The sequence below is a fragment of the Arachis duranensis genome, chromosome 9 (genome assembly GCF_000817695.3).
Source record: "Arachis duranensis cultivar V14167 chromosome 9, aradu.V14167.gnm2.J7QH, whole genome shotgun sequence".
In the NCBI taxonomy this organism is placed as follows: Eukaryota; Viridiplantae; Streptophyta; class Magnoliopsida; order Fabales; family Fabaceae; genus Arachis; species Arachis duranensis.
In genome coordinates, this window is record NC_029780.3 from 103,751,091 (window position 1) to 103,763,446 (window position 12,356).

General features: G+C 37.6%; 1 non-coding gene across 1 annotated transcript; it reads right to left on the reverse strand.

The window, feature by feature from the left end:
• Positions 1-2,002: 2,002 nt before the first annotated feature.
• On the reverse strand, positions 2,003-2,109 carry LOC127742058 (small nucleolar RNA R71). The gene has a single exon (XR_008003245.1). It is a non-coding gene; the product is annotated as a small nucleolar RNA R71 (small nucleolar RNA).
• Positions 2,110-12,356: the final 10,247 nt, after the last annotated feature.

Below are 12,356 nucleotides of genomic sequence, written 5' to 3' on the forward strand. Positions count from 1 at the left end.
AGCAAGTGGTCCCCAACCATCAACTGAAAATCTGTTAATTAATTCGAATTTAAATTCAAATCTTATCTTTTAGGAAAAGATATTATTTTTATTTTTTGATTTTAAACCTATTAGGATGAGTAATAAATAGAAACTCTGCACATTTAGACAACCATAAGATTGTTACCAGAACCCTTATTTTTCTTTTCTGAACCATGAGCAACTAATCTTCCATTGTTAAGGTTAGGAGCTCTGTCTATTTGTAATGGATTAATTCGTTTGATCTTTCTAATTTATTCCATGCTTTGATTTATATTTCAATAATTGTTTTCGCTCTTTATTTTATGAATATGGGTGGAACGGAAGTATGACCCATGTTCTAATTGAGTTCTTGTAAAACTTGGAAAAGCTCTTTACTTGAACAACAGCTTGGAAACATATTATCCTAAATTTTAATTATTTGGATTTAATGGGATACGTGGCATATAATCCCCTTATTTTTGGGTACTTAGAATTTTTGTGGCATATAAACTGAAAATTGATTTTTATCCTCTAATTGGAATTAACTGACCAAGGAATTGGCAGTTAATGAATATTAGAGGAGACTAGGAAGGTCTAAGGAATTAGGGCCTAGTCACATATAGTTTGCCATGAAATTATATCTTGCATGATTAAATTAGTTAGTAATAAAAAAATTAATCCGGAAAAATAGATAACTCTAAAACCTTAACTATCTTCTCATTATATTATTCCCAACTTATTTATTTGTCTGTGTTTTAATGTTCTTTGAATACCAAAACACTTTTTTCTGCTTGCCTAACTAATCTTATCAAATACTATTGTTGCTTAATCCATCAATCCTCGTGGGATCGACCCTTACTCACGTAAGGTATTACTTGGTACGACCCGATGCACTTGCCGGTTAGTAAGTGTGGGTTATAAATTCCACACCAAGTTTTTGGCGCCGTTGCCGGGGATTGACTGTGTTTAACAACTATTAGTTGTTTGATTGTTTAGATTAGGTGTTTTAATTTTAATTTTAATTAAAAATTATTTTATTATTTTTCAAAAAAAAATTTTTAAAATCTCCTTGTCTTTCGTTAGCACCCGTACCCCCCATTTTAATTTTTTTTTTCATTTAACGTTTGAATTTTGTTTTTAAAACCTGCGTCCATTTTTTTTATTTTTCTTTTTATTTTTATTTTCTTTTACTTTCATTCTGTTTCTTTCCGTTATTTTTTTTAATATTTTATTAGTTTTATTTTATTTCTATTTTTAACCTTAAAAAATTAAAAATTAAAAAAAAATTTAAATAAATAGCACCAATATTTTTTTCTGAATATTAAGTTCGGTGTTGACTATTTATTATTTTCCTTCCATTTATTTTATTCAATATTTTTTTCTCTTTACACAGGTTACCTCACTGGAAATTCTCTGCACTCTGACGTAGAGATTCCCATTCTTTCTTGTTTTCTGATTGTTTATGCGCAGGAACAAAGACAAAGAACATCTCTTAGACTTTGATCCTGAACCTGAAAGGACTTTCAGGCGGCATTTACAACAAGCAAGACTTTACAAAACTACAGAATCCACTATGGATCTCAATAATAATGCTAATGTCAATATGGCAAATCCGAATGGGGATGATCAACAAAGGAGAGTGCTTGGCTCTTATTCTACCCCTACTACGGATCTTTATGGAAAAAGCATTGTGATGCCCCCTATTGCTGCGAACAACTTTGAGTTGAAGCCTCAACTGGTCACCCTGGTGCAACAAAACTGTCAGTATCATGGCCTTCCCCACAAAGACCCAAATCAGTTTATTTCTAGTTTTCTACAAATTTGTGACACCGTGAAAACAAATGGAGTAAACCCAGAGGTGTACAAACTCATGCTCTTCTCGTTTGCTCTAAGGGATGGAGCAAAACTATGGCTAGATTCTCAACCAAAGGACAGTTTAGATACTTGGAATAAGGTGGTTACTGAGTTTCTCACAAAATTTTTCCCACCAAAGAAGCTGACTAAGCTTAGGATGGAGGTTCAGACTTTCAGACAGAAGGATGGTGAAACTCTATATGAAGCTTGGGAGAGATACAAGCTACTGACTAGGCAATGCCCTCCAGACATGTTCTCCAAATGGACACAAATAGACATATTTTATGAAGGCTTAGGTGAAATATCCAAAATGTGCTTAGATAATTCTGCAAAAGGTTCATTGCACAAGAAGAAGACACCGGAGGAGACTATTGAGCTGATTGAATTGGTTGCAAGCAACCAATATTTATACTCCTCTAACAAAAATCCTGTGAACTCTGAAACCCCTCAGAAGAGAGGCATGTTGGAAGTAGATGCTATTAATACTCTTCTTGCTCAGAACAAGCTGATGTCTCAGCAAATAAATCTACTTACTCAACAGATGGGTGGCATGCAAGTCTCAGCTATCAACCCCCAAAATCCACCACAGGAAGTCTCCTATGACAGGGCAGGTAACTTTATGCAAAATGATAATTATGATTATGCTCAACCCTCTTTTGAACAGGTGAATTACATGGGGAGTGGTCCTAGGAATCCCAACAATGATCCATATTCTAAGACATACAACCAGGGATGGAGGAATCACCCAAATTTTGGATGGAAGGATCAACCTCAGAGACCTCAAAACTTCAACAATAATTCTCAGGGCGGTTTCCAACAGAACAATGATCTGGAAGCAATATTGACAGGTTTTAGACAGGAAACCAGAGCATCCATCAAGAACCTGGAGATTCAAATGGGTCAAATAGCCAACAATTCCAAATCAAGCGTGGAATGTAAGGCTATCTCCTTGATAAGTGGACAAGTGGCAAGTACAGAAGCACAAGTTATGCAGGAAACCAGAGCCTCCTTTAGAAATTTAGAGGTGCTAGTGGGTCAACTGAGCAAGCAAATACTTGAGAGGTCTGCAAGTACATTTCAAGGTGATACAGTGATGAACCCAGGAGAAGATTGTAAGGCTATTCAATTAAGAAGTGGTAAAGTAGCTGGTTCTGGGACCAAGGTCAATAAAAAGCTAGTTGAAAAGGAAGTTCCAGAGGAGAAGAAGGAAGAAGTTGAGCACACCCCTCCAAAGCGTGCAAAAAACCTATTCCCAGACTCTCTTGACACTTATCCTACACTGCCAAAGGCTCCTGAGTACAAGTCTAAGATGCCATATCCTCAGAGACTTCAAAAGGAGACCAAGGACAAGCAGTTCTCAAAGTTCTTGGAAATCTTCAAAAAGTTACAAATCAATATTCCTTTTGCTGAGGTTTTGGAGCAAATGCCTATCTATGCCAAATTCATGAGGGAGCTATTGACAAAGAAAAAGCGTTTAAAGGGAGATGAGACAGTAGTCATGACTAAAGAATGTAGTGCTGTCATTCAGAATAACTTGCCAAGGAAGATGCCAGATCCAGGGAGCTTTCAAATTCCATGCACCATTGGGAGCACAACCTTTGAGAAAGCCCTATGTGATCTGGGGGCAAGCATAAATCTAATGCCCCTATCTGTGATGAAGAAATTGCAAATACAAGAGGCACAACCCACAAAGATAGCATTGCAGATGGCAGATAAATCTATAAAGCCTGCATATGGATTAGTGGAGAATATCTTAGTCAAAGTGGCTAAGTTCTTCCTCCCAGCAGACTTTGTGATTCTTGATACAAGAGAAGATGAGAATGCCTCTATAATTCTAGGAAGACCATTTCTAGCCACTGAAAGAGCTCTGATTGATGTAGAAGTGGGTGAATTAGTGCTTAGAGTGCATAATGAGCAACTGGTCTTTCATGTCTTCAAAGATATACATCCAACAGGTAAAGAAGAGAGGTGCATACAGGCTAAGCTTATTGATCCAAACCTTCAAAAACCGCCTGATGATACATAGCAGAATCTGCAACTCAAACCTCCCTTGGTAACAGTCAATAAAATTCCTCCTGACATCAAACCTAAGTTTGGTGTTAGGAATGCATCATCTACCAAGGAAGAGGTTCCCAAAAAGAAGAAAGTACCCAGAGGATGGAGAAACAAAAAGATCCCCACTGAAGGTTTCTCCCCATGAATGAAGGTAGTATTGACCAGCAATCCAGCATGAGTTTATACAGTAATCAGAATCCTCTCTCTGGAGCATATTGAGCTACGTTATGGAGACATAGGAAAGAAGTTCAAAGTAAGGGGTGAAGAGCTGAGCCCCTATGATCCTCCTCCTTAGAGGAGCTGACCGTCAAGCTAGTGACGATAAAGAAGCGCTTGTCGGGAGGCACGATAATTTCGTATCCTTAGCTATTTTTATTTTTCATAGTAGTAATTTTCTTATTTTATTTTTATTGAGTTCTTACTAATTTTCTGATCATGCAGCTATGTTTTCCCAGGAACCGAACACCTCAAGCTCTATATATATTTCAAAAAAAATGTTATTTGACAGAGAGTTGCGCGGGAGTGGTGCAGGAATGAAGCTTTTCGCACAAATGATCCCACGCGGTCGCGTACCCCACGCGTTCGCGTCGTTTTGTGATTTTCGCTATTCATGCGGACGCGTCACTGACGCGGACGCGTGACCTACAAATTCGACGTAAAAGAGTGTTTGGACAGAGAGTTGTGCTGGCTTGGGGCAGGAAGTGTGCTAGAAGCACAAATTTGGTCACGCGGACGCGTCCCTGACGCGGCCGCGTCAATTGCTCACATGGCCATCCACGCGTTCGCATACGTGACGCGAACGCGTCGTATGAAATTTTGGTTCCCAAGCCATGCGAACAGAAAGTCGCGCGCGGCTGGCTTCGCGCAAATCGCACAAACTCCAGGGCACGCGGACGCGTGCCTGACGCTAACGCGTTATTATGAAGAATTCGCAACCCACGCGTACGCGTGTTGCACGCGTTCGCGTCGCTTGCACCACACTAGTTCGCCGCCCAGTTTTCTTTCTCTCTCTCTCCCAATCCTAATTCTCTCTTATTCTTTTATCCTTTTATTTTTCTTTCCTCATAATATTTATCTCTCTCTATTTTCAGTTCTTCTTTGCTTGAGGACAAGCAAACCTTTAAGTTTGGTGTTGACGCTGCGCTTATTGGTTTTCTGGCACAAAAGGGAGGCAAATCATCTTCACTGAGGAGCACAACCTGAAGAATAAAGCGACAACTAGGATAACTAAGGTGGTTGAGTTCCTTTCATTTTTATTCCTCCCCCCTTTTTCTATGTTATGTTCCGGTTTTCTGCTATTTTACTTTGTTTGTTGCATGATCCTTTATTAGTTAGAATCCTAGGACTAGTTTTTTTTTATTTCTTTAATGCTGAAAAGATGTTTCATGTACCACTCACTGAACTTGAATCTAAAAAGAAAAGAAAAAGAAGTGATGTATTGCATGAGAAATTGAATTTAATTCTAAGAATAGTCTTATTTACTTAAATGTGGTGGTATTTTCTGTGATTTTTGAATGCATGATATGAACGGTGCATATTTGAATTTGAATCAAAGGATGTTGATATGTAAGGAACAGGAATTTAGAGAATTATTATGACTTCTCTGAAATAAACAAAAATTTAATCCTTGAAGCAAAAGAAACAGCAAAAGAAAAAAATCATTATATAAATAAATAAATAATAATAAAAGCAAGGTCTAAGGCTCTGAGCATCAATGACTAGGGAGGTCAGACATGATTAAAAGCTCAAAAGAGTTGTTTCCCTAGTCATATGCTTGTGGTGTGACTGTGTCAAGTAATCCTTGAGACAGAACACTTAGAGTCGAGACCAAGTACGTTTAACAGAGTATGCCAAAGGCTTTGAGCACCACTGTCTGGGAGTAACTGAAAGAAAAATCAGAACTCAAAGGGAGTTCCCCAGTTAAGTGCTTGTGGTGTTTCTGTGTCAAGTAACTCTTGAGACAAAACATTTAAAGTCACGGCTAGGCTAAAGGTGCAAAGCACCAAAGAAAAATAAATTAAAGTAAATGTTGTTGTGTTCAAGGATTAAACTGAAATATAAAGATCAGAGAATTCATAATATTATCTGGATTCTAATTCCGAATGACATTAACATTCTTCTGATTCAAAGGAGAGTGAGATGCCAAACTTATCCAAGATTACAGTTATAAACCCCACTATAAAAAGAGACATGATCTTAATCAAACTCTCATTCTCATGCAAATTCACATCATAAACCTATATTAGTTTTGGTTGCTTGAGGACAAGCAACAGTTTAAGTTTGGTGTTGTGATGCGTGAGCATCTTATCTATCTTTTCCTAGTGAATTTGCATCTAATTTGTTGAGTTTAATTAAGAATTAATTATATTTTAGCCACTATGGATGCTATATTGAGTTTTGTGCAATTTTATTTATTTTAGGTAGCATTCAGATGGATTTGATGAAGTTTTTGCAGAGAAAGAGAAGAAACTAAAAACCAAAGAGATGACCAGCGAAGACCGACGCGGATGCATGGCTCATGCGACCGCGCGGAATGGAGAAATCACAATGACGCGATCGCGTGCCTGACGCGAACGCGTGGACTGGAATATACGCATATGACGCGAGTGCGTGGACGATGCAGACGCATCACATGTGCGATCTGCAAAAATACAAATGACGCTGGTTACGAATTTTGGGCTGTTTTGACCCACTTTCCAGCCCAGAAAACACAGATTAGAAGCTGCAGAATGGACAAAGCAAGTGGTCCCCAACCATCAACTGAAAATCTATTAATTAATTCGAATTTAAATTCAAATATTATCTTTTAGGAAAAGATATTATTTTTATTTTTTGATTTTAAACCTATTAGGATGAGTAATAAATAGAAACTCTGTACATTTAGACAACCATAAGATTGTTACCAGAACCCTTATTTTTCTTCTCTGAACCATGAGCAACTAATCCTCCATTGTTAAGGTTAGGAGCTCTGTCTATTTGTAATGGATTAATTCGTTTGATCTTTCTAATTTATTCCATGCTTTGATTTATATTTCAATAATTGTTTTCGCTCTTTATTTTATGAATATGGGTGGAACAAAAGTATGACCCATGTTCTAATTGAGTTCTTGTAAAACTTGGAAAAGCTCTTTACTTGAACAACAGCTTGGAAACATGTTATCCTAAATTTTAATTATTTGGATTTAATGGGATACGTGACATATAATCCCCTTATTTTTGGGTAATTAGAATTTTTGTGGCATATAAACTGAAAATTGATTTTTATCCTCTAATTGGAATTAACTGACCAAGGAATTGGCAGTTAATGAATTTTAGAGGAGACTAGGAAGGTCTAAGGAATTAGGGCCTAGTCACATATAGTTTGCCATGAAATTATATCTTGCATGATTAAATTAGTTAGTAATAAAAAAATTAATCCGGAAAAATAGATAACTCTGAAACCTTAACTATCTTCTCATTATATTATTCCCAACTTATTTATTTGTCTGTGTTTAATGTTCTTTGAATACCAAAACACTTTTTTCTGCTTGCCTAACTAATCTTATCAAATACTATTGTTGCTTAATCCATCAATCCCCGTGGGATCGACCCTTACTCACGTCAGGTATTACTTGGTACGACCCGGTGCACTTGCCGGTTAGTAAGTGTGGGTTAAGGAGGAGCGGCAGAAGGAGAGGAGGTACCAGCAGAAGTTTGTGATGGATCAATCAAGCAAACTCGAGGAGTAGGGATAACCTTCCTCGGCCCAAGAGAACTTGTGACTAAAGGCTTAGACGAAACCTGAGAAGATCCCTCCCCGGCCGCCTTGGCCGAGGCATTCTGAGCAGCAGTAGCTTGCCTTGCCCTCTTAAAAGCCTTCATGGATTCATTATTCTTAATCATCTCTGCAAACAAACATCACAGCAGGAAACCAAACTACGAGTCAGAAAAGATATCACAAGAGACAAACACGACAAGCAAAACCAATTGAAAAAATTGACCACTACCCAGCTTAGCTCAGAGGAGAGAGGGGTTAGCTAAAAATTTCTTTGTGTCGAGATGAGGAGGCTCCCCCCAGTTTTTCTCTAGCACAGTCACAAAAGCTTGTTCAGCCTCATCTAACATCTCCTACGAGTATCTCGATACCACTACATTCTTTTGCCATTCTAAAGGAAAGGTGGGCTCATCATTCTCATCTATAAAAAAGGGCCGAGCTCCTTCAACAGCTCAGACTCTAAAAAAGTAATTTTTGAAATCACAAAAAGACTCATCAAACATGGAGAAAACCTTTTTCCCCTGGGAAGCTCGGAAAGAAACCCAAGCAGCTTTCTTCTTCACTATACCAGGCTTTGTCAAAACAAAAAGATAAAAGAAAAGAGATTGCGAAGTAGGGATGCCAAACTCACGACACAGCAGCTGAAATATTTTTATAAAACCCCAGGAATTGGGGTGAAGTTGGGATGGAGCTACATTATAGGACCATAACAAGTTGGTCTCAAAGGGGGTAAAAGGAAGAGTAATATTCATTTGACTAAAAAAGAAGTCATAGGCATAGAAAAATGGGCGCTCTCCAGCAATACGGGTAGAAAAGCAAACCCTTTTGTCAAAAGTTGGAGATACGAGCTCATAATTCTTCTCATCACTACCGTTGCCACAAATCCTATGAAACTGCCTAAGTTGCTGACAAAACTCGTCAACCAACGAGACGCATAAGAGGACCATAGAATCCACCCAATCGGCCATGCCCTCAGGGACCTGGGAAGATGTCTCAACAATATTTTTGCGAGAAGACATGGTTAACTAGTCTTACAAGAAGAAAAGAAGATTGAATTACTCAAAAACACCTTGGAACACTAATCAAACAAATCGAGTGTAAACAAAGACAAAAACAAAAGCATATAGGTATCAAGAAGCTAGGCAAAGCAACAAAAGGAAACCCCAGGACCCAATCCAAAAGGTCCCAGGGGCATCCTTTGGAGGCAGAATAAGGACTCAGGGAAGCCTACAAGCCTACATCTCTACACGTCCCAACAAGAAGACAAAGACTCTATTTCGACAAGAACGACATTTGGAAAGGCTACAAACCAAATAAGGTCATCAAAATAAGCGTTCTGAGAAATTACAACTTCAGTCTACCCAACAGCAAGAACATGCCAAGTGGAAAAACAGACAAAGGCACAATCTTTTCTTCAAAATCAAACAAACCACTTATACAGAAGTAGGCAACAAACACGCAAAACCCTAGAGGCTTCAACCATTCAAGAAACGTCAAAAAAGAAGAAACCAGAAATCACAGTGACAAAAAGCGTAGAAATGCAAAAAGGTTCAAACTTTCCAAAAAATTACTCAAGTTAAAACCCTACTATACCGGGAAAACAAAAAAATGCAAGCAAAAAAGAAGATGAACCAAACTGAAGAAGGGAGAAGCGTGCGGAGGGAAGATCGAAAACGAAGCTGTCGACGAAAACAAAGGGGGCACCTACGATCACCAAGCGACGCTGCAAAAAGAAGATGTGAAGGGCGGAACAACAGGCTAAAACAGAAAAGTGAGAAAGAAAAGGGGAAGTTACAGAGAAAAGGAAAAATTGTTTTCTGTGTGTAAAGTTCAAAATAAAAGAAAGAAAAACGGGGCATTGAAAACACATTAATGAGGGCATTAAAACCCTCGTGCATTCCCGAGGCAAGGACGCTAAAAAGTGCGCGCTCTCGAGGAAACGAAATGTTCCGCATTCAAAAAACTCTACAAGGATAAAATCGACAAAATGCTCTAGTTCGGCTTCACCTGAGAAGGTTCGAAGTCCTAAAACTAAGACTCGACCTCCAAATAAAGACCAAGCTCGAGCAGAGGCACTGTTCATACCCTGGGTCAAAGCTGTCCGACCCGGGATGTTCTACAGACAAAGCGACCAACCTCTTCAAGTCAGGATGACCCGACCTCTCCTCAAAGAGCTTGGCTAAGTCACAGGAAAGCCCAATAAAGGGCCCAAATAGAGGAACACGTCCCGAATCCAAGGGCAGTCCAAGCCCGTAGAGATAAAGGCGGGTCCCTTGAAGATAAGAAGACCTCACTCAAAGATAAGATAAGATAAGATAACTATCTTATCTCCGGAAAGGTCACTCCCCACCATTATAAATATACTGGAGCACCTAGGTATAACTCATACTCTGATTCTACTAAATACCTACTTAATACCCTTGCTAACTTAAGCACCGGAGTCCCTTGCAGGTACCCCCACCCTCCGGGGACAAAGGATCAGCACCATCACCAAATCTAGCAATTCGTACACGACAGCTCCGACCAGCTCAGAAGATCTCATTCGAGATTAACCTACAGTTTCAGGTAACCCTCGGAACAAGTAGCGTTAAAAAGCGTAGCCTATTCTGGTAAAAATGGAAGCTGAAAAGCATAGCCTTTGGTCTTGGACAGCATCACTTGTAAAGCGCACCCTATTTCCAAACGCCAAAAGCGTAGCCCTTGGTGCAGAAAAGTGTAGCCTTTGAGAATAGGCAACGCTCGAATAGCAATCACCCCAAAAAGCGTAGCCGTATCCTAAGGCATCATTTTTTTTCACTTTTGGCTACACTTTTCAAGTGTACCTGAATGGATGTTTTTCTTGTAGTGATTAGACCAAACAGACCAAACTGATTGAATCGGGTCCAAACCGAACCCAAGTCCCAACCTATAAAACCACTAAACGAGCCTCATTTATGTTCATTACTGAACATACATTGAGGAAGAGGGATTTAACACTGAAACACCCTAACCTCCCCCTTCTAATTTCAAATCTTTATAACTTTTAATCTGGATCTCTGATTGATGAGCCATCAGCAGCCACGTGTTCATCTCGAAATTGTCAACAAAACCCACATATCAATTTGGTAAGAATCTAGCAATTTCTTACTCAGACACTCTTATGTGATTTTGATGTTCTAGACTTGAGTTAGCTTGAGGAAACTATTCGGTTTTGCTCATTTGAGCCATGGGTAAGGTAAGGAACTCCTATTTCTTTGGTAATGTGGTAATTTAAAACCAAATTTAATCTAATAATAATTATCTATAAAAATACTATTTATTCATCAACTTACAAATTATTTTCAAATAACTACTCTAATTTAAAAAATTAAAAATAATCAATTAAGTTTATTTTATTCATAAAATAAAATTAAAAATCTCAATATTCACATTAAACCATATAAAATTCTCGTTATTTTTTCAATGACTAAAATTTTAAATTCTAAATAAGAAAATACCCAATTATTATAAAAATTACATGAGTTCTAATTAATTTTAAACTCAAAGTCTCATAACTTTAATTTAATTATTTTTTGATAAATAATTTTTTGAAAATAAAATCATGAATAAATATAATAAATCACAAATAATTCATTATTTATTTTCTAAAATTTGGGGTCTTACATTCCTTGCTTCTTGACTCCGCTTGCTATCTCTGTTCCATTCTCTCATCTTTTCTCTACTGTTCTGCTTGAGTTCTTGCCACCGTTGCAGCTGCCTCTCCAATTCTCTTTCTCTATTTTTCTCTGTTGCAAGGTGCTATTCTTCTACTTTATTTTATTTTTTTTCTTTAACATATTAGCATTTCAATCTTTATTAGCTTTTCAATCTTTATTATTTTGCACCCTTTTTCTTCGGTCAATTTTGCAATTCCTTTAACTGCATCAGACTAGCAATTGGAAGAATTTGTTTAGATTTGATGTTGATTTGGAATTTTGAAAGTATTTTATTTGTGTTTAATTGTTGATATTGTTGAAGTTAATTATGGTGATGGATTGTTTGGATTTAATGTTGATTTAGAATTTTAAAATTTTTTATTTGTGTTTAATTCTTATGTTGTTGAAGTTGATGATGGTGATGGAGTTTAAAAGATACTGTAAAGGTTGTAGTGGCAGTCAAGATGTTAATGGTTGTAAGAACTGGCAAAATCGTTTTAATAAAAACAATAATTTTAAGTGTCCAAAATAGATTCAAAATTTAGAAGTTTTAATTTGAAAATTTAAAAGTGAAATTTGATTTCAGTGAATTTTTCTGAGTTGAAAATGTATCTTTTCCGAAAGATTTTTGTTAAAATGCGTACTGGCGCTTAAGCTGGCAATATCAGCTCAAGTCTGTCCAGTATCGCGTATTTTGGGAGAATAAGATTTTGAAAAATTGATTTATTATTTTGAAAAGATAAAAATAATTTAGAATTGAAAACTGGACACTAATCTTAAAGGTTTAGACCCAAAGTGGGCCAAACGAACAAAAAATGATACACGGTTGGACCGAGCCCAAGTTGGGCCCAAGGCCCAACATATATATGCCCTATTAATGAGAATTCAGCTCATTCTTGCTCTCATATGATGAGAGGGGTGCTGAAAAGATAGAAGAGAGGAAGAAGAGAGTGCACTATTCACCTCCTCCTTCTTTTGGCCATAACTTGAACTACGGAACTCCGATTGACGAGCCGTTT